This window comes from Choloepus didactylus, chromosome 6, assembly GCF_015220235.1.
Source record: "Choloepus didactylus isolate mChoDid1 chromosome 6, mChoDid1.pri, whole genome shotgun sequence".
Lineage (NCBI taxonomy): Eukaryota > Metazoa > Chordata > Mammalia > Pilosa > Megalonychidae > Choloepus > Choloepus didactylus.
In genome coordinates, this window is record NC_051312.1 from 103,568,433 (window position 1) to 103,592,419 (window position 23,987).

Sequence of the window (23,987 nt, forward strand, 5' to 3'; positions counted from 1 at the left end):
AGAGAAATGTCCTTTCCTCAGTCCTCAGTCTCTGAACACTTAAGCATTTGACATCAATATTATTTGAATTATTGTCCACTTAACATGTGCCTATATATGCTGTTCAATTTCTCTGAAGAGTGCCTTTGCATCCCATGAGAAAACTTTGAATTATCTTCAAGTACTAGCTATGTCTAATATTTTGTGAAGGATTCCTTAACACTTCCAACAAAATAGCTCTCTCTGTTGTATACCACTGGCGTTATAAAAAAAAAATCTCTATTATAGTTCATATGTTTACCTATAGCATTGTGAATATATTTATAAACATCTGTGTCTCCTACTGAGTTATCAATTTCTGGAGGATAATAAGAACCATGTTGCCTGCATCTTTCCTTCTCCGATACTCAATATAATCACAAAGGAGGTGCACAGTGAACACATGATCTTTATTTTATGGGGCTAATTATTTTGCATGTGTTTCTTGTCTCCCCTCAAAACTTGTCCCTCAAGGAATCTACCACAGCACCCAGCACTTTGCTTGGCACACAGTAAGTGTTTTCTGCATATAAACTTCTCAGAAGAAAGAGAAGCCTAAACTACTGCCATCAATTGAGGCTCCAACTCTATTTTTTTTTTAAATGAAGAGCTGTTGACATATGACTACAAAAAATGAGGTATATTTTAAATGTTTACCTTTAACAAATTCATGCATAAAACACACTATCTCAGAGAGAATATCAATGTCTAAATTTGATATAAATTTGAGGCTTCCACTAAGTGTGACGCTCAAAACAAATGGTTATCCTACTTTCCTTCTCTCCACTCTTCTCCACACTTCCCTATTCTAGAGATTACAAATTCTGCCGTTTGATGAACAAACCAAAGGAATCTATCCAGGGCACCTCACTGAAGGCCTAAGAAAACCTTGTAGAACTGAGAGCTGCAATATGAGGCTAATCCACTAGGTGGAACCCCACAAAATCTATAGTTGTCTTTGGCCCAATATTAATTGCATCAGCCCATACAATGCTGATTCTAGAAAGGACCAAGGAAATCAACAAACCAACTGCTTCATTTCCACAGAGGAGAAATCTGAAGGCCAGCCAAGAAAGGGACTAGCCTAGGTCATACATTTAATTAGTAGTAGATCCCAAATGAGTACCCAGTGTCTATGTGTCCCTAGATTTTTGCATTTGCCATAGCAATTGTCTTTTTTTCTTTTTCAGGGTTGCAAAGATAAAAGGTATGCAGCCTAAATAGGAAGAGGAGAAATGCCTTATCAACCTCCCCTATGGTAAAATAAAGCAGTATTGGCAGAACATTAATTAGCTTGTGTTCTGAAGTCACACATCGTATTAGCCAGAGGAAGTAGAGTTCAAGGTCAGTTCCTGCAATAGTGTGCTTTAAAATAAAGGTATCTAGGCTTTCTCTTAATAGAAAAATCAAAGCAACCTTATATCACAGGTCTGTTTCACCAGTAGGAAGTGGTTGAGGCAGATTGATTAGAAAAGTCTGTCTGTAGATTTTCCACTGACAAATTGTATGGCCTCTGATGGAAGTTACCTGCCCACTGTTTGCACAGAATACAATGGTGCCATCAGCTTTGACTAATGGGCACAACCAGAGCAAGGAGTGATGGGGATTTGGGATAAAACAACTGTAGGTCAAAACTGATGGTGACAGGTTATCACAGGTAACTTCTCTTCCTCTTCAGTTCTATCAAGTCCCTTTCCCACTGTGTCCTCATTCTGCCATGCCACTGTCCTAGAAGGAAATAAGGCAAATAGACTATAAAAGATAAAGTCTATATATCTTTTATATAATTATTTAGTATGATCTAAGAAATAGGGATAATAATACTGTGGTAGGGATGGTTGTGATATTAGGAATAATATGTGTAGTGTCTAGCACAGTCTCTGGCATATATGCAGAAGTGGGTCTCATTCATCCCAGATACATTTACATTTAAAAGAAGAAACTAAAGGGAGAATATCCAACTCTAGGGGTGAAGTGATCTGATTTTCTGTCAGGAGGCTTTTGTGTCAGTTATATATATATATATATGTATATATGTATGTATGTATGTATGTCTAATGTGTAATAGCCACTCTAAACAGAAGTGATACTTACTGGATTAATTGGGTTTTTGGTATGTTCATTTTCATATTTCTAATTTGAAAATAAAAAAGTAAATCAGTTTTTTTAAAAAAGGAAAAGGAAAAGGAAAGAAAATTCCTACAATATTTACAAAAAGGATAATATCCAAGGAGGTTGGTGTTCTCATACTTTGTTAGTGCCATTCAATATTGTTAAAAACATATGAGAAAAGGCTTTTATAATCTAGTACAGTTAAAATGTAGACAGGAATAAAGCATTTATTTATTCTAGGCACTGTGCAAATTGCCATACATAAGGATTCTTTTACTTATTACAACCAAATCTATGAATTGGTTAATATTATCTCAATGTATTGGAAGAAAATGTTAAGGATAACAACAAAAACCAATTGTATCTTTTCACTTAATAGTGAAAAATTGGAAGCCAAGTAAAAGTAATAAAATAGAGGACATTAGAGTAAATTATGAAACAATGTACAGCCATTTGAAAGGATACATGTATACATGCATAGTGTATACATATATAACAAGTTACATATATATATATATATTACAAGCAATGTCTTAGTTTGCCATGTTGCTGTGAAAAATACCACACAATGGGGTGATTTTAATAACAAGAATTGATTGGTTCACAGTTTTGAGGCTAGAAGTCCAAAATCGAGGCGCAGCAAGGTGAAGCTTTATCCTCAAAGTCTGAAACATTCTGGTGCTGGCTTGCTGGCAATCTCTGAGGTGCCCTGGCTTGCATCTGTTCCTTGAGTCACATGGCCATGTCCTGTCTTTTCTCTTCTGGGTTCCACTGACTTCAGCTTCCAGCTTCCAGATCTTCCCCATGGCTTTCTCTCTGGCTTCTGGTTCCTTCCTCTTTATAAACCCTCCAGTAATCCAGATTAAGACCCAACCTCATTCAGTTGGGTCACACTTGAGGAAAACATCTTCAGGAGAGCCTATATACAATGGGTTCACACGCACAGGAATGAGGATTAAGAATATGTCTAAATTGGGATATATAAATCAATCTACAAGAGGTAACAACATGAAAAAATGTTTATGATATAGTAATTTTTTAAAGTCTGAGATAAAAGTGTTCTAATATTTTTTGGAAATTTCGTGTGTGTGTGTGTGTGTGTGTGTGTGTGTGTGTGTGTGTGTGTGAGATTGTTTCTCTTTGGAAAACAAGGAAAAAAGAATTGTCAAGTTTGTTTATGCATGACATATACCAAAATAAGAGAAAGCAAATATAGCAACTTCATTCTGATCAGAAAATTCTGAATATGAGAATGTTTAGCCCCTAGTGTTACTAGATTTGTCTCCTCAAGCAAAATCAGGCATGTGACACAAGACTAGTCCCTGTTGTGATGGGTGGGGGGTTTAGTAGTCATGAAGCCAGTGAGAAGAAAGCCTCAGCTGCTGATGTCCCTCCCTGGGAGCAAATAGGGTATTGAGGGTCCTCCCTACCTGTGGTGACAAGGTGGGAGGTGACCCCCTGAGGGGTCACCCTGTTTATTTCAAGGATGCGTAGAAACCTGACACCTTAGCTTCTTTAAGAACATCAAGTGAAGAAGGGTGTTCCATGATTGTGCAGTCATTGACTGAGAATTATCACTAACAGCACACCCATCATGAGTCTTGCCCATCCCATGGGGTAATCCCAGGACCATGAGAGGATCCTGTGCTGAGCCAGAGTTGAAGAAAAGAGGGATGAGAAGTCAATGCGAAGGATTTCTTCTGGGTCCTCTGCACCCTATCTCCCTGTTCTGGTTTGCTAATGCTGCCGGAATGCAAAACACCAGAATCAATCGGCTTTTGTAAAGGGGGTTTATTTGGTTACAAAGTTACAGTCTTAAGGCCATAAAGTGTCCAAGGTAACACATCAGCAATCGGTTACCTTCACTGGAGGATGGCCAATGGTGTCCGGAAAACCTCTGTTAGCTGGGAAGGCACGTGGCTGGCGTCTGCTCCAGAGTTCTGCTTCCAAAATGGCTTTCTCCCAGGACGTTCCTCTCTAGGCTGCAGTTCCTCAAAAATGTCACTCTCATTGCTCTTGGGGTGTTTGTCCTCTCTTAGCTTCTCCAGAGCAAGAGTCTGCTTTCAACAGCTGTCTTCAAACTGTCTCTCACCTGCAGCTCCTGTGCCTTCTTCTAAATGTCCCTCTTGGCTGTAGCTCCTCTTTAAAACATCACTCACAGCTGCACTGAGTTCCCTCTGCCCGTCAGCTCATTTATATGGCTCCGCTGATCAAGGCCCACCTTGAATGGGTGGGGCCACACCTCCACGGAAATATCTAGTCAGAGTTATCACCTACAGTTGGGTGGGGCGCGTTTCCATGCAAATCTAAGCACCAAAACGTCTGCCCCACAAGACTGCATCAAAGAATATGGCTTTTTCTGGGGGACATAATACATTCAAACTGGCACACTCCCCAACCCTTTTTTTAAGAACCCAGTGATAAAATTGCCCATAATGGTGAATTATGGAGGACTTTCCCCCCTTCCCTTTAATTCATCTAGCAAGCAATATAAAAATAAGACAGGGAAAAAAATGTACCCACTTGGTACCACAACAGTGAACATTGTGAAAGAAAAAGATCAGAGGTGATAGTGTGTGTGTGTGTGTGTGTGTGTGTGTGTGTGTGTGTGTGTGTATCCCTCTTTCTCTTACTTTGTTTCCATATGTGGTTATATTACTTTGCAACTTTCTTTGAGTATTAAGGAGACTGGAGAAGAGTTCATGGAAAAGGACCTAAGAATCTTGGAAGAGCTAGCAACTTCTCTTTCTGCCTCCTTATGCAACTGTGACCCTATTTTTTCTCTCTCTTCATTCTGTTTCCAGAGCTGTGACATCACATACCTATACATATTTCCACATTTATTACTTTCTATATGATACCACACATTCAAACTGAACATTGCATCTCTAGAACTGGCTCTCCTCCTCCTGTATTCCCTCTTCCTATGAGATCTGCTCTGACTCTGGACTATTTCTGCCCTTTTATTTCTTATAGATCTTTCCTCATACTTTACACTGCAATAGTATTGAAGCACCTACATTTTCCTAAATAAACTAGAATGTTCAGTAACTCTGTGACTTGGTACAAGTGTTTCTTCTGAAAAATTCTTCCTCTGCTTCCTCACTCCAGGCTGCTTTCTTCAGGCACTGTCTCCTACATGGAGGCCCCCATACATGCACTCCCCCTTCCCAGCAGTTGCTTGTTCCATCCTCAGGGCTCAGTGCTCTCTTAGACTTACCATTTTGCAATACAATTATTTGTTTATGTATCTGTCTCTTCCCTTGGACTATGAGACTCTGAAAGAAGGGACCCAATCTTACCTAACATTATAACTTCATATCCTAGCAGGGTACCTCCAGAAAGTAGCTGTTCAATAGTAGCAGTAATAATAATGATGATGAGGTTGAAAAGGTGAATGGATTAATAAATGAGAGGAAAACACCAAAGACACATGCTTGTCTTTCTTCACTGGGATATTTTTTCCCATTTAAATTCACCTGTTCTAGGAAAAGGAGAAGGTCAATAGAAAAATTCCCAAAAGGTATCTGCTACACTGATATTATTTAAAATAAATAAACAAAAAATAGTTTATGTTATATATGTACCACAAAAAATGGAAACATTACAAGGGTAACAGTATTCTTAGTAGAAAAATGGGTATTTGTAAATCATTCTATTTTTCTGTATTTTTAAAAACTTTCTTTGAGGATCGTCTATTTAATTTCATAATGGGAAAAATAAACTTTATTATTTATTTTTTCTTAATAAGCAATGGTAGAAGGAAAAAGAGAGTAGGCAAGGAAGGAAGAAGGAAAAAGGAAGATATACAAGCATTAAACAAATTTCAGGAGGCTACATAAGTTATCCCTCAGCTTACTGAGCTTTCCTTTTTTCTTGTATTACAAAAATCACCCACTTTTCCCATTTATAACCAAACTCAGTTAATTATAGCATTGTTCATGGTTGCTTCTGGGCAGGGTCAATACAGGTAATTAGGTCTTTTACAATCATTGGAAAGTTACTCTCATTATTTCTGAAACATCAATATTAGATGCAATGGTCATTACTAAGGAGACATGGTGAATTATAATATAAGATCATGAAGTAAAAACCTGAGGCAATTAGAAAGAGAACTCAGGCACAATTTCTTGTCTCTGAATAACAAAGAGCAATAATTTTTGTCAGAATTCTTTAGAAAAAGGCCTCAATTTGGAAGTTTAACAAAGCCAGGAGCATTTTTCTTAGCAGCAAAAACCCTTCTTCAAATGAACCCTTAAATAGAAGCTTTATGCTGTAAACTTTAGGTAGCATGACAAAGTAGTAGGGTTTATAAACTTAGACAAACCTGGGTCTAGTTCAGCCTTAAGCAAGTAACTTAGCCTCCCCAAACTTTTGTTTTCTTGTATGTAAAATGAGGTTAATAACATACACCTAAAAGATTGGGTTTGAGAACAAATGAGATGCAGCCTGGATATAGTAGGTGTTAGTAGTTCACAGGGGCTGTAGTTTGGTAACATTCCCCAAACTAAATACTAGGGAAATGAGTTTGTCCCTTGAAAATTAACATTAGGGCTGACATATGCAAAGTCACTGAAAAAGTCTGAATAACTTACAGTCCAGCAGAACTGGTTTGTATCTGACTGAATTTATTAACATTTAGAGAAAGAACGTGAGGCTCAGAAGGAAGCGTTGAGTATCTCAGAGGCATTATTCCACACCTAAGAATTTTCCAAAGGTTACCTTTCCAATCATCTCCATTTGCAAAGGAATCCACACTGTGGAAAGGATGGAGGATTTTCTGCCAAAAAGTTAAAAATTCCTGTTTTCATGGGCTCCACACCCTTACCTGCAGAGGCAGGTATCAGGGTGTCTGAGCCTAAGGCCGTTAGAGCTAGGGTGCCTCCAGCTTCCCTCATTCGGACTGCGTGCTATTCATGCAACTTTTGATGCTTATGTGGAATCCCATGTAGGTCAGCCTCCAGCAAGAGTATGCAGTGGCCTTTTGGAAGTTGAGTATTCCAGTCCCTGTGGCCATTATTGCTTATGATAAATTCATAAGCTGGTATTTGAATTTTATACCTCAGTTCAATGAGCTTCATTAATATGACTGCCCAAGAGATGTATCTGCTGCCTTTGTGCTGACAAGATTGGCAAGGCCATAGGCTGAGGAAAGCTCCTCAAGGCAGCGAGTGTCCCCTAGTGAAGGGTTTTGAGGAACAGGCGGCAGCCTCCTGATCTAGTCCTTTGACGGGAAAAACCAGCATCACCTTACAGCTACATTAAATCATTTTAAATGTCCATCCTAGTTATCCATTAACTATTCATTACCCTTTTATCCCAAGGAGGATTCTTTGGTTGGATTCTCCCTGAAGCAGTCTCTGAGACAAATGCTGTATGCAAATAGTGTATTTGTGAGGTGATCTTAGGAAGCACCAATTGGGATGTGGGGAAAGGAGACAGGAAATGGAAGAAAGCCAACAAATGTACAATATTAAGCAAGTTAATATTCAGTGCAACTGGGGCTGAAATCCAATGGGGAACTCATGGAAACAATGCAGAACATGTCACAGAGTTAGTCACCAACCTACCCCCAAGGAAGATGAACATTTATCCTTTAATTTCCTAATGCTTCTTTCTGGAGCATTAAGTCCTGGTACTTCTGGCCTGCTGGGGCCTGGAATCACGGGGCTTTCAGCAGAACTGTGTAGGTGTGTGTGAGGAAGGTAAATGCCAGGGAGGGGTAGGGGTGATGAGTGGAGCAACCAACAGCATCTGCTATAGAAGGCAGTACAAGAATACAGCACAAATGATACCCTCCAAATATTTAGAATGACTGGACATAATTCTAAATGATAATCCAGTTCATTCAGAGTGGTAAAAGCAATGGAAGACTCTTCTCTGTGATCTCAGATTTGGTTCCCAAAAGGATACCAGAACCATACTATGCAAGGTGTTGATAATCAGGTAGTTTGTAGGAATACTTTATTTTATACATGAGCGTTCTATAAATCCAAACTTCTCTAACAAAAAAGAAAAGAGATACAAACAAGGGAGGTCATTGTGGTGATGGAATAGCTCTGTATCTTGATGTGGGTGGGAATGATAGGAATCAACACATGTAATAAAATGGCATAGAACTATATGCATACTTGTACCAATATCAATTACCTGGCTTTGATATTATACTCTAGTTATATAAAATGCAACTGGGTAAAGGGTACATGGGACCTCTCTGTACTATTTTGGCAACTTTCTGTGGATCCATAATTATCTTAGAATAAAAAGTTAAAAAAAAATATTGCAGGAGACAGAGTGATGCATGTACAAGCCAAGGATTGGCAGCAAACACCAGAAGCTAGGAAAGAGAAAGGAAGGATTCTCCCCAACAGGTTTCAGATGGAGCACGACCCTGCTGACCCTTCATTTCCAGAACTGTGAGATAATGAATTTTCATTGTTTTAAGCCAAAAAAAAAAAGGGACATTAGAAAGAAAGAAATGAAGGAAAATCTGAGACTGATTTTCACTTCTCCAGATCCATATGCGATTGGAAAAATGATGAGCATAGCAACTTATTCCCCTAGGTCAATACTAAATCAAAATACTACAGTCTTGTATTATGCTCGCATTCCATTTTAATGTCTGGCAGAAATCGGCGTGGAAGTCTGCTAGGTGACCCCAATTTAACTCAGGCAAGAGTGATTAGATTAGACAAAAGTATAAACTTCTCCAAAATACCCAACATGCAAGTAATATTACATTTCTTTCAATTTCCCAATTTTATTTAGGATTGACTGAAGACTCTCCATTGCTCAAAATGTGTGGGAAAACCAATATCACTTTTTTGAGGACTGTTGGTGGAGGTACGCCTCTTTCTTCTCTTGTGTGGTACAAGAAAACAGGCAGGGGAAGGGCAAGGACAAAGGGCTGTGGGGTGGGGTGTATAAAGTTCTTAACTGCTGTCTGCCAGGATTCAAAATCTCCAGCGGAGAAGAAACAAGATAATTGTGCTCTCCTTGCTGACTGAAGCTGTGCGATGCCTTGGAGGGGTGGTGGTCCCCCTAACCCGGCTTCTCCAAGCTGCTGTATTCTTTTTATTGCAACCCCTGCCCCGGTGGGCAGTTCTGTGTGGACTCCAGGCCCTTAAGGCTTTGCTCAGCCCCAGAGCTTCCTCTCACAATTTTCTTCTGCCACAGTGCCCAGCCTCCTAGACGTCATTTCCATTCCCTTTTCTCCAGGATCCCATTGTGTGTGGGTTTCCACCTTTTACTGACAAAACTAAAAGCCAAAGGTGCTCTGAGACAAGAAAGCCTAATTGCCTCATTGGGACTAGAGTCAGCCTAATCTGCTTTGGCTAATTTCAACTTCCCTTTTTTGATCTGTGAACTGAGAGGATTAAGTAAACTCAAACTCAGGGAGAGAGGAGAAGCAGAGAAAAGCGATTTGGTGAGAAGGGGGTTGGGAGTGGAACAGACAGCTCACAAGTCACTCACCACATCTAAAAAGCACCAGCAAGGAATCAAAGGCCACTGTTGCTAAAAATAGCAAAAATAAAATTCTGACTTAGAATTCCACCAAAAAATTTCAAGAGTTAGAATTACTTATCTGTATGAGTGGCTGACAGACATGTCCTTGCCTTAATTTTTATTGGTATTCACCCTCATTTCATAGGCATCTGACTTCTGCCAGGCTTCAAACCCAGACTCCCTGATCTTCATTAACCAAGAGAACCTTAATCAGATCACTGTGCATGTGATACTTAGAGACAAAAAGAGTTCACAAAGGTTTTTCTTTCAGATTTTCTTGCTTTGAAGAGTGCCTTGTGTTCCCCAGATCCTTAGTTGAGCCCACTTTGATGAATCTACAGTGCAGTGGGTAATATTTCTAGTTATGGTCCTAAGATCATTTGAAGAACCTAAGGGAAGGATTTGTCTGAAATAATTATATATACTATATCAATCTATCTATCTGTTCTATGTATCTATCTATTTGAAGAAGGGATAGAAATATTTAACATTTGTTTTGTACAATTGTTTTCAAATCTCAGTGAACAGAAGAATTTCAGAAGGAGCTTGTTAAAAATCTAGATAATTCCTGAGATTCTGATTCAATAAGTCTGGTATAGGTCTCAGGAATCTATTTTTAACAAGTACTTTCAGATACAGGAGGTCAGAGGATTACATTCTGTAAAATACTTATTTGGTACCATCTATGTGTCACACAATTTACTAAAAGCTTTACATCCCTTATGTTATCAAACTATAACATTAATACTACAATGAAAATATTATTAGCCTCATTTTATAGATGAGTAAATGGGGACTGAGGAAGAGAATGTAAGTATGAATTAGATCAGAGATTCAAATTAAACTACATGCACATGGTTTCAAAACCCAATATACAGTAAATTCTGGTGCTAAGGGTGTTTAAATTCTAGCAAAGCTCACAATTTTCTATTAATACATTTTTTAAGGATAAAGTAAGCTTTTATATATAGTTCTATAGTAAAAGTGGAAGCCTTAACTTGCAATATAATTCTTCAGCAATATGTACAACATACTTTTCATTTCCATGGAGTGGAATAAAACAGACTGAGACTTCAGAGTATACACTGGAACCAGCAAATGTCAGGAACAGAGTAGGAAAAAGACAAAGAAATGAGGCCTAAACACACAAACCCTTCACCGGGATCTTCTGATCACAGCCAGAACCAAAACTGGATTATGTAATGGAGACAGGTTCCAGGACAGAGGAAAGGATATGGGTGAGGGCAGGGAAGGGTCCACACTGGAGTGTGGGTTTAGTACCAGGAAAATCACTCTTGGTATTTACATACAAAATCAGTTGGCTCTATTTCTTAGAAATACACACAGAGAGGAAGGAAGACTTGATCATTACATTATGAATTTGTCACTTTCTAATACTGACATCATCAAAAGTAGGGACAATTCACTCAGATTCAAATTTCAGTAGCAGAGAATAAATATCAAAATATCATCACTAAATAGGGAGGTGTGGAATTTAGTTAGTCCTCTGGAACAACTAGCATTTAGCCAGGAACAACTAGTAAATAGTATGGAACAACTGTTGGGGGACATCTGTGAACAGACACACACTATACACCAGTCTGGAATGGGTGGAATGGCTGAGATCACAGCATAGAACTGTACGTAAAGCTCCCCAAACTGCAGAGCTGGTGCCTCTCCACCACTGGCATGGCAGGCTGAGCTGAAACACTTCCCTGTGTGAAAAAGAAGCAATTTACTAGGAGGAAGGGAAGGTAGCTCAACCAAGATCCAACTGCAGTTTTAATTAATGAATTTGGGCTACTGAATACAAGCTACAAGCACAGATAAAACTGGAGCAAGCAGGAAAGGAACCTGGAGGTTCCTCCCAGCAGAGAGGAGGCAGGACTGATGGGAAAAAAAACACAAAAATAAAGAAAAACAGAGGCTTTTAGAGTCAGCTGAGCTCAGAATACTGAAAAAGGGCTGTGTGCCAGGAAAAGAGGCACATAGAACCAGGCACCAACTCTGGTTCTTGATTGGTAACTAAGGAGCTGAGGACTGGCTCTGAAAAGGGGATTTCTTTTTTTTTACCTTTTTTTTTTTTCTCTCATTCTAAGTAACTCTTTAGAGAAAGTCTCAGCCATTTTCAATTATCATTTCTGACCCAGGCAAGGGAGGTGTTAAGATAGTTAGAGAGACAAAGAAAGAAGTCAAATGTAGAAGATAAAACCCTAAAGGGCTTATCTTCCTTAAGAAAAGGGGGAGTTGGGGCCCAGCTCAAGTGGTTGCCCTCAAACAGAGAACTCAGACCCTGGTTCCAGAGGAGGAGGGAGGAGAAATATTTTAAGCTTAGCTTCTGACACTCTCAGCCCCTGACAGGGACAGGGTCCACTGAGAATTAAAGGCAATGCACCTCCTTATACTGGTGGGGAGCTGTGGGCTGACAAGTGCCACCTGCTAGATGGGACAGGAAAAGCACAGCATCTAGGGGCCCCACAGGAAAGTCTGACAACTTTCAGGGTCTCATCCTCAGGTAAACTTGATACTGATTACACCATCTTCCTGGGACCTGGGCTCATCTGGTCTGGGAAAATCTGATTGAGGTAATCAAGGAAACGAGATGCCTAGACAATAAAAAATTATAAATCATTCTAGAAAACACAAAGATATGGCCCAGTCAAAGGAACAAACTTACCCTTCAAATGAGATACAGGAATTGAAATAGCTAATTAAAGATCTTCAAACAAATATGCTAAATCAATTCAAAAATCAAATCAATGTGTTGAGGGAAGATATAGCAAAAGAGTAAAAAGACACTGGGCAAACATAATGAAGAACTTGCAAGTTTGAAAAAATAATTGGCAGAACATAAGGGAATGAAAGGCACAATAGAAGAGATGAAAAATATAATGCAGACATACAAAAGCAGATTTTAAGAGGCGCAAGAAAGGATTTAGGAACAAGAGGACAGAACATCTGAAATCCTACACAAAAAAAGACAGATAGGGAAAATAACAGAAAAATATGAGCAGGGTACCAGGAAATTGAACAACAACATGAAATGCATAAATATATGTGCCACGGGTGTCCCAGAAGGAGAAGAAAAAGGAAAGGGGACAGAAAAAACAATGGAGGAAATAATCATTGAAAATTTCCCATCTCTTATGAATTGCAGATCCAGGAAGTGCAGCATACCACAAAGAGAATAGATCCTAATAGACATACCCCAAGACACTTAATATATCAGATTATCAAATGTCAAAGACAAAGAGATAATTCTGAAAGCAGCTAGAGAAAAGTGATCCACCCCATACAAAGTAAGCTTGATAAGATTTTCTGCAGATTTCTCAGTAGAAACCATGGAGGCAAGAAGGCAATGGCATGATATATTTAAGATACTGAAAGAGAAAAACTGCCACCAAAGAATTCTCTATTCAGCAAAACTGTCATTCAAAAATGAGGGAGAGTTTAAAATATTTTCAGACAAACAGACAGTGAGAGAGTTTGTGAACAAGAGACCTGCTCTACAAGAAACAGTAAAGGGAGCACCATAGGCAGATAAGAAAATACAAGAGAGAGAGGTTTGGAGAAGAGAGTAGAAATCAAGACTATAAGTGAGAGTAAAAAGAGAAAGAGAGGGAAAACAAAATAAAATCAAATAAGACATGACATGTAAATTCCAGAAGTCAAAAAGGTAGACAGTAGACATTACGTTGAGTGAAATTAGCCAGAAACAAAAGGATGGGTACTCTATGGACTCACTAATATGAACTAACATTGATGAGAAAAATTTGAGCGCTAATGTTGAGAACACAGGTTATCAGGAGATAGAAAGAGGCTGGAAATTGGGCATTTGTTTATGTAAGGGCAAACAGGATTGAATAAAGATCCAGAAATTGATAGCATAATACTGTGTAATGGTAGCACAATACTGTAACTACTCTGAACAAAGATGAGTGTGAATATGCTTGAAAGAGGAAAGCTGGGGTCATGTACAACACCAGAAAGATAGAAGATAAAGACTGGGATTGTATAACTTAGTGAAACCTAGAGTAGTCAATAATGTTGATTAAATGTACAAATATAAGAATGTTTTTGAAAGAGGGAGAACAAATGAATGTCAACATAGCAAGGTGCTGAAAATTGATGGTACAAGGGGAAAAAACACAATTAATACAAACTAGAGACTATAGTTACTGGTAACATTGTAAGGTGATTCCATTAGTTGTAACAAAGGCAATATACCAAAGCTAAATGTCTATAAGAGGGGGATATAAGGGAGTATGTGTTAGTAATTGTAGAAAGTGTAATGTGTGGATCAAACCAACATGAACCATAAGCAGTTAGCTGCCCTGCACATTAGCAGGCGCCGGTCTGTCTACACAGGAGTGAGGACCAAAGATATGTGTAACAAAGGAAGTCACTGAAACCTAGCAGAGTGCCTGGGAGTTTTGATAATAGTTAACAGACAAACTGTACCTCCGCCAGGAGGTAGGCTCCTCCCCACCTGTGGACGTGCTGGTAAAACTAAGATAAGGAAGTCTTGTGATTGGCCTAAGGAATTAGCACTTCCTTGAGATGTGCAGCAAAGCACTTCAACTCCTGAACAAATTACAGTAAATACTGGCCCAGGTCTCAGGAAAGGCTGGAGGTCTCACCCAGGAGGGGATGCTCTGCCTGAGACCATGTGCCAACCGGGACTTTGATTGGCTGAAGAACCGGGACTTCCCCAGCCAGTAGTATCAGATGTGGGGGCTTTCCCTGGCTTGCTGAGTTTTTCTTTTCCTTTCCTTTGTCTACTAGGCAGACCAATTTACTTTTAACTATCACATCATTAATGATAAATGTTTGTAATCTTGTAATTCAATAAATTTTCTTCTGTAAAGTTATACTATATCAGTTTGTGTCTCTTCCTCCACAATTCGGCTTGCACAACAGAGTGATATGGGATTCTTGGTGCTGGTGATGTTGTCTGACGTTTTCATTGTATTTTACATTATTTTAATTTTTCTTCTACCTTTTATATTTTTATTCTTCATTTTATTTCTCCTTTTCTTCTTTCTTTGCAGAAGAAATGGAAATGTCCTCATGTAGGTTGTGGAAGTGAATGTATAACCATGTGACTATACTGGGAATCAGTGATTGTTTACTTAGAATGGATTGTATGGTGTGTGAATAAAACTGTTTAAAAAATAAACTTAGGGATACAAGTGCTGGAGAAAATGTGGAGAGAGGGATGTTCCTATTCACTGTTAGTAGGGAAGTACAATGGTGCCACCCAGTTGGAGGGCAGTGTGGTGGCTCCACAGGAAGCTAACTATGGGGTTGCCATATGGCCCTGCAACCCCGTTATTGGGTATATACTTTGAAGAACTGAGAGCAGGGACATGAATGGACATTGGTGTTTATGGTGGCAGTATTCACAATTCAAAACAGATGGAGGTGACCTAAGCATACATCCACTGATAAACGGAATGGTGAACTGTGGTGTATACATTCAATGGAGTGTTCAGCAGTGGCAAGAAGAAATAAAGTTGTGAGTTATGCAACTAGGTGAATGGAACTTGAGGACAGTGTGTTGAGTGAAATAAGCCAGAATCAAAAAGATAAACATTATAACGCCTCACTAATATGGACTAACTACAATGTGCAAACACTGAGAATTGAATCTGAGGGCATAGGTTATCAGGGGAAGGCTTATGGTAATGTTTCCTAGATTGTAAGCTCTTACAGCAGTCACATCTACTCATGAGTTGTAATGGTTATTTCTAAATTCTGAGATTATGAGTTGTTGGTGTACAACCTGGGCAGTCCCTGGAACTTCGGGTATCTGTGTGACACCCGAGAGTCAGAGCCAGAATTTGGGAGCTATGAATGCCAGCATTTCCCCATACAGCAAATGTTAAAGAGGCTGAAAAAGTGGTCACACTTTAATTAGCGATATGAAGAAAATGGACTTGGTTAGGATTAAGGTAAACCAGACTAAAGTGAAAAGGATGATATTGACTATGTTTTAAAACTTCAATTTCTGTGTGAGACCAAGAGAAAGATGTTTATTTGCTGGAAAATCTATATTTTCTGTAGCACAGTATATGATTTGGCTTGTATGTTCCATTTATTCAAACACCATAATTACATGGAATCTCGAAAAGGGCGTGAGATCTGTTTGGTTTGTACAGGCTAGCATGATGCCCTGATACATCCCAGAGTAATTAGGCAGAGAAGAAAAATATATTTGCAAAGCCCCCTTGAGGGACTGGGGGAAAACTGGAAATCTTAAACTTTCCCACCTGGGGAATTCCTGATACTCTTGCAAGCATTGGGACTACCATTGTAGTGGGCCAAGCTCTCGATCTTGGGGCTTGCTCTTCTGAAGCTTGTTACTGCAAAGGAGAGGCTAAACCTACGTATAATTGTGCCTTAGAGTCACCCCCAGAGAACCTTTTTAGTTGCTCAGATGTGACCTCCCTCTCTAAGCCAACACTGAAGGTAAACTCACTGCCCTCCCCACTACATGGGACATGACTCCCGGGGATGAGCCTGAACCCAGTATTGTGGGATTAAGAAAGCTTTCCTGACCAAAAACGGGAAGAGAAATGAAACAAAATAAAGTGTAGTGGCTGAGAGATTTCAAACAGAATCAGGAGGACATTCTGGAGGTTATTCTTATGCATTTTATAGATATCCCTTTTTTGTTATTAGAGTATTAGAATAGCTGAAGGGAATACTTGAAATTGTTGAACTGCCTCTAGTATCCTTGATTCTATAGGACAATTGTATAACTATATAGCTTGTGCAGTTGACTGTGTGATTGTGAAAACATTGTGGCTCACGCTCCCTTTATCCAGTGTAGGAACAGATGAGTAGAAAAAGGAGGGACAAGAAGTAAATGAATAATGGGGGGGGGGGTATGAGATGTTTTTGGTGTTCTTTCATACTTTTATTTTTATTCTTATTTTCATTTTTATTTTTTGGAGTAATGAAAATGTTCAAAAAATGGAATGTGGTGATGAATGCATGACTGTGTGATGATACTGTGAACAATAGATTGTACACTTTGGATGACTGTATGGTAGGTGAATATATCTCAATAAAATTGCATTTAAAAAACAATCATCACTGGCCCTCAATACAAAACCTCAACTCCCCCCCCCCATTCCTCCCTACTTGTCCAACCCCCAAAAAACCACCCCTACCAACTCCCTGGTGGCTGATGCTTCCCTCCTGCTCTCTCCCGCTCCCACCACAGGGGTGCCACGTGGCCCTCCATGAGGCAGACAACGCACACTGTAAACAGCTGGTGAGAGGAGCAGGAGTGAAACATGCCAAAGACTCTGCACTGCAAATCTATCCCCACTTTCCTTTATTACCACAAACTTTAGGATCTGGTCTTCCAATGGGAGCAATAAATGGCTTTCAAGAAAAAAATCCCTTAAAAAGAGGGGTGGGGGGAATATTCTGATTACTCCACACTGGTCATCTTCTCAAAGTAGAGCAGTTCACAGATCCACAACATCTATCCAATAGAGGCAAGTGTGGGCTGGAGGGAGGTCTGTGAGGGAAGGAGTCCTCCAGGCAGCAGTGCCTGGTGGGCTGGAGGAGCTGGTGGGGTAGTCTGGGGGCCATGTGCTCAGAGGTCCAGCTGGCCATCTGTCTTCCACAGAAAAAGCTGCCAAGTTGGGGTGTTCTGGTTTAAAATTCCTTGTGGAGACAGGGTATCCCTGAAGGGAAAATGCTAAAAAAAAAAAAAAAGGAAATGGGGAAGGAGAACAAGACCTGTTGCCCAAGGGCTTCTAAATACAAATTAATTAAAAAATTAAAAAGTGAGAGAAAAATAGAGTCCCTTATATGGTTCTGAGGGTTCTACTGATGAACTGCGAAGGATGAGATGACGGAGATGGACAGTGTTTACTGATGGCATGCCCCACCTAGCTTAGCTGGCGCCCATCCGGAGTTTCTTCCTGCACTGGGGCTCTTCCGGCTCTGACTTGGACCTGCAGTCCGAGCACCCATCGAATGCAGAGATGGTGCTGCCCTTGGCGTTGGAGTAGAGGCTGTTGTCTGAGGAGGGGTAGTTGGTCTGCAGCTGGCACTTGACCTTGCCTTCTCCAGTACATGGACTTGCTGCTCCAGAACAGCATTCTGCTGCTTGAGGTCGTCAATATCTTGCCGGTGTGTGTGGTTTTTCCTTTGCATATGCTGGATATACCCTGTGGCTTTGTCTAAGATTTGGGCCGGGATGCCTTCTCTCCTTGGAGTGATGGGACCGAGTCCTGCAAACTGTGAAAGCTGTCTTTGATGTGGTCCCTGCATTTCACCCCAGTGCACAACGATGAGCCCGTTCATCAGCCGCAGATTGAAACCTCAGTTGCTTTTCATTGCTCTCCACTTGATGTCGTCGTTATCGCTCATTTGCTATGGCCCAGGGAATAGCCACTGCAGCGGCTATGGGAAGGGGGAGAGCTGGAGGGGAGGCGGAAGTCACCGACAACAAGCCGAGTCCCCACACCCACAACACACACACTCACACTCACTCACTTGCGCTCTCACACACAACACAGGCGAGAACCATCTCCCCACTGCAGCACCGGATCAATGGCGGCACGCACGCTGGATCCGCCCCCTATTAATACATCTTAAGTTAAAAAAACAATCTGTTCTCTAGCCATAATTTATGTATCCATCAGGTTAGCACGGTTATGCTGTGATAGCAAACAACCCTTGGATAATAGTGACTTAAAACAGCAAAGGGTAGTTTTCATGTATGCTACATGCCCATCTTGGGCTGCATAGGGGTTCTGTCCCATGTTGTCTTCACTCAGGAACACAAACTGGTAGAGTCACTGTAACATTTGGAACATCACTGCTCCCTGTGACAGGGGAGGGAAATATGGCAAAAAGGCACCATTTGTTTTGCTCACATTTTATTAGCAAAAGCAATTGCAGAGCCATGCTTAATTTTAAGGTGGTGGGTAAGAGCAATGCTTCCCATATGTCCAGAAGGCAGAGAACTGAAAATATTCGTGAACAGCGCTAAGGTGCACAGGAAGACTGGAAACTACCAGACTTGGAGGAAAAGGGCCTGAGTTCAAATTCTGATTCACAACATACCAACCATATGACTTTAAGCAAGTGAATAAGCTTCAGGTTCTTCATTTCCTAAACAGGTATAATAATACTTATACCATATGGTTGTTGTAAAAATCAAATAGGGCTAAATATGTAAATTCAAACAGTTTAGTGCCTGAAGCATAGTAGATGCTCTCAATAAAAGTACTTAAATAAGAAATAATCATTTTACTGACTACAATCTCTTATACATATACCAAATGATCTTTCAGATTCATATGGTTTTTATTTTCACATTTCATTTCTGAGCTGGTGTGTGATGATCACCAGGAAATTGCTCTGCAGAGAGTTGAAGGCAGTTAACTTGCTGGTTTGAGAACTTGTCATAGCCCAGTTTCCCAGAAACTGACTCTAGGACAGACATTTGTGTGCAGGTACTTTATGGAGGAAAGAGCACAGGAACAGCACCTGCAGAGTACAGAGGGAAAGAGCCCTGGGTAAGAAGAAAAGTTGAATTCTGATGCAGCAACAATAGAGCTAATTTGTCTCAGGGTTGTGGCACCAGGATGGCCCTTTAGGGGTGTTCCAGGACTGAGGCAAGAGAGCCAGGCCTAACCTTGGTAAAGGCAATTATCTTAGAAGGAGGCACTTTCTGGAGAGGAACTTATCTGGGATCTGTAAACAAGAACACTTGCCTCATCTCAGGAATGAAGGCCTCAGGCTTCAGTCAGGAGATCTGAGCAATGCATCCTAGCATCCACTTCAAAAGTAAATCCGGAAATACAATAGACTGTAAAACTGGAAAATGCCAGACTATGCCTTGTTTTTTCATTAAATCTTGCTTCTATTGAATAGGCAGTTAAGTGAGGTATTTAACATTTAATATTCTAATATCTAGATGGTGACATTTGATAGAAAATTAATAATGGGTATAGAAACCAAATTGTTTTTCTCTTGCTTCTCTGTTGTCCTCATCTAGGAATAATTGCCAACCTAGGGATTATTATCAGAATGTTAGATCTAATACCAAAAAAGTAACTTATTTTCATGATGATCACCACAGAAATAATTCCTAGAAGATAAAAATCATTATTTGGCTTATTTCTACTTGGTTGAAATACTTGAACCAAATATCACATGTCCTTAGAATTTAGATATTCTCTATAGTGAGGCATGAGGAGTCACAGGATAAGAAGGCTATCTTCTGGAGCATAGCTGTGATTAGGTGACTTGATAGGTAGGGGGAGGGGGTAGACTTAATAATTTAGCAATTTTAAATTTAGAAATCATATATAATGGAGCACAATGCAAAATTGCATGCACTTTGAAGATTCAAACTAGATTCTTCAAATAAATTTTATGCTTGCTTGAAGCCACATAGAGATACAAGTTCATTCTGTTGTGCCTTTAAGTGGACTTCACTAGAAAAGAAGTCTACTCAAATTACTGCAGGTCTCTCATTATTAGCTGTTCACTGTTTCTTTCAAAAGTCACAATTTTTGGAAAGAAGAGACATACCTTCAGCAATTATTTCCTTGGGAAATAGAAGCCGTAAAGGATGCTTATAATTCTGTAGAACATTAACAGTAAATTATATTATATCTTATCCTTCAAAGGGATTTTATGGTGGCAAGCCCAGACGATACTCCAGAGAAAGATTACAGACCCTCCATCTCAAAGAGTCTTCCAAAATGGGGTCATGGTAGAATGTAAGTTGGAATAAGATGTGAACTAGTATTTATCGATCATTTCACACAAGCCAAAATCTTTTCACATAGTTTATCTCATATAATCCAATTTCAAGAAATATTTTTTATCCTGATTTTATAAATGAAGAAACTATGTCTTAGAGATGTTAAGAATATAGGAAAGAATCAGGTTTATTGGGCTTCAAAACCACAGCTCTTTTTTCCATGTTAACAGGCTATTGATCAAAATACTTAAATCTTCTGTTTAAAAAAGAGAAGGCCTGTAGTATAGAGAAAGGTGTTTGGGCTTCAGAATCAGGCAGAAGTTCATATCATAGTTCTATCACACTAACTCTGTGACTTTTAGAAATGACTTAATATTTTTGAGCCTCAGATATTATATCTGGAAAATGTAAAATTCCAATACTGGGATGTGAGGATAAAAATAAGATATGAAAGCATAATAGGAATTCAGCAAGTGATAGCATTTTTGTTGGATATTGTATTTAATATCTATAAAGTGACCTTATAAGAATTGCCCAGATCTTGTTTTTTTATAACGTCTTGAGCCATGAATTTAATAAATACATCTAAATGTCTGTACCACTCCTGTGGCCCAGCCTACTTAGCATGAACACCAGTGGAGCCCTGGCAGTCACAAGGAACCCTTGACAGGGGAGGGAGACATCCTGAATTGTTTTGTTCCCTGATCTGTGTAATTCAGCCTGGCCCTGAAATAAAATGCCTGCGCTTCTCTGAGGCAGTCATTGACGCTCACATCATCAAATCTCCTCCCTGAAGTTTCTCAAATGCTGTGGGTTGAATTGCCCGCCTGCCCCCCCCACCCCAAAAAATACATATTCAAATCCTAACTCCAAGTCCTGTGAATTTGACCTTATTTAGAATTAGTGCATTTGAAGATGTGAAAAGTTAAGATAAGGCCAAACTGGATTAGCATGGGCTCTAATCCATAATGCTTTTATAAGAAGGGGAGAGAAAACACAAAGGAGAGAGTGCCAGGGGATGCCTGAGACAGCGATTGAAGCCCCAAACTGCTAGCAAGACACCAGAAGCTAGGAAGAGGCAAGGAAGGCCTGTCCCTTGCAGATCTGAGACTTCTAGCTTCCAGAACTGTGAGACATCCATTTCTGTTGTTTTAAGCCATTCAATTTGTGGTAGTTTGTTATAACAGCCCTAGGAACCAAGACATCAAAGAAATCTTGGTAATATTGCCAGTATGCCTTTTACATCTTCTTCTTTTACCTGATCCATTTTTGCATGGGATATTTTCTCTACCATTCGAGCTAATTTTAATTAAAGCTAGTAATCGTGGAGTGTCCTCCACATGCTCCCTGATGAGTGTGATATAAATGGACACAATAAATAGACTGTCTAATATTGATAGAGTCTACAGCTGCATCTGTTAATTAGGGCCAATAAAGGATTTGGGGGCAAATGTTCCCATGTGACATTTGTTTAATTAAAGTCTTTGTCTGTCCTATTCAGATGGCTGAAGAATAATCCACTTAAAATGCAACTGAAAACAAACATATCCTTTGGAATGCAGAACATTCAATAACAGGCCCTCATGGATTCCCAGAAGGAAACTCTGAGGCAAAACCCTTGTTTTTCTTGATAAAACATACAGTGTTGTTGCTTTCATTGTTTTAAATAAACCAAGTACTTTATTATATTTCTCAATCCATATATATCCATAAGTGTAGGTCTGGCCAACAAGCTTTAAGGGTAATATAGGGTGAGATGAGCCAGGGAGGATTGGAGCTTGTTCTCCATGGATAGTCATTTTTATCTTATAAGTGATCAACTTTCCTCAGCTGACTACATAATGCTTGCTCTGAAAAACAGGCCAAGTTATTTACTGCAGATTTAGTTATCTGTTATGGGTTAAAGAATAAGATGCTCTGCAGTAGGATGGTGAAGTGGGAAAGGTCTTGGGCAGAGATATAGGAAGTGTGGATTCTAGTTCTAATTTGACCATAAATTTGGAAAATTATGCTTTGAGTCTTTATCTTGAGAAATGGAAGTAAGTATATTTGGGGAGAGCTTTAACTAGTTTGATGTTAAGATTCCTGCTTTAATTCCTTTGATTGCATTCTCTCTGATTGAGGGAATTTTTTCAATTCATATGAATTGCCAATTTTTAAATAATTAAAAATCGAAAAACATATTAACGTTAATTGATAAATTATTCTTTGATGCTATGTAGTGTTCTTAATTCATCATAATGAATTTCAGTTATCAAGAAATTATAGATACAGATAATGAATTGTTAATTAATAGAAAGTATTTGTTATTAGAACCCTAGATAAGAGATTTTTTGCTGAGTGAAAGAAACCATACAATAAAGAGAACATAAGTGTATGACTCCATGTATATAACATTCTAGAAAATACAATCTAATTTATGGTGATATAAGGCACATTGATTGTTTACTGGTAATGGGGGTGGGGTAGGGACAGAAAGCAGCAGGAGGGAAACGTTACAAAGGAGCACAAGTAAACTTTTGTTGGTAATGTATATGTTTATCTTGACTGTTGAAGATTTCATAGGTGTAAACATATGTCAAAACTTATCAAATTGTATATCTCAAATATATGCCGTTTATTGTACCTCCATAAAATATTTTTCAAAAAGTACGAAAGGCCAAAACATCATGATGATGCTGGGCATAAAACTCCAAATGAACAAAACTGATTCAATATAATTTTTCAATGCCTAAGTAAAGGAAGGAAATTAACAACAAATATGCCTACCATATACCTTTCTGGTGCTAGGCATTTGAACTCCCAAATAGCTGAGGTTATTTACTCTCTAATTTAATTTTCACAGTAACCTCTATATGAGATAGCATTATTCCATTTTTTACACAGGAGTGATCCTAATCTGGCCATTTATTAGTTTAGAGAGACTAACAGATGTGTCTACAGTTTTACAGTCACTAAATAAAAGAATTGACTTTGAATCTAGGCTTTCTGGTACCAAAGCCCGTGCTGTCTGCTGCCACTAGTCTGCTGCAAGATAACAAAACAACATATGTGTGTGTGTGTGTGTGTGTGTGCGCGCATGCGCGTGCACATGCGCATGGTGTGTACACATTATAAGAGAGGAGAAAAAGAAGTCTAGACTAATGGAAGAGAGAAAATAAAACAGGAGAACTGAAAGGAAAGAGAAAGGACAAAACAGCATGGCTTAGTGTTGAGCCATCAAAAATTAAGAGGCCAGTACCTAGTATAGGATGTAACTCCTTTCCTGACATAAAATTTGGGAACACTTTGCATGGAACCAAGCAGAACACAGACTTTGTAATAGAAACCAATGTATGGGGAATGTAAGTTTTGTAATACTGGGAGAATTCACTTATAGTTGTGATGCTCATTATCCCTGTCAACCTGAAGAGGGGCCTCAGTGCTCTGGCTTCCTGGGCTTATTCTAAAATTTTTATGATTCTCTCTGAGACATAAACAATTCTGTACATTCATCTCCACCATCTATCTCATCTGCAGTAAGCTGCCCACCTGCTAGGCATGTGAACTGGTCATATGGCAAGATGTCCAGGGAGATGGAAGGAAAAACCATGTGTAGAAGTGGAGG

The 23,987-nt window shown here is 39.4% G+C and overlaps 1 protein-coding gene and 1 pseudogene across 2 annotated transcripts in view; both read right to left on the bottom strand.

Annotated features, from left to right (window-relative positions):
- RAB38 (RAB38, member RAS oncogene family) overlaps positions 1-23,987 on the bottom strand; it is a 183,744-nt gene that overhangs the window by 135,089 nt on the left and 24,668 nt on the right. The gene's annotated exons all lie outside the window — the stretch shown is intronic.
- LOC119538200 lies at positions 17,481-18,030 on the bottom strand (annotated as a pseudogene).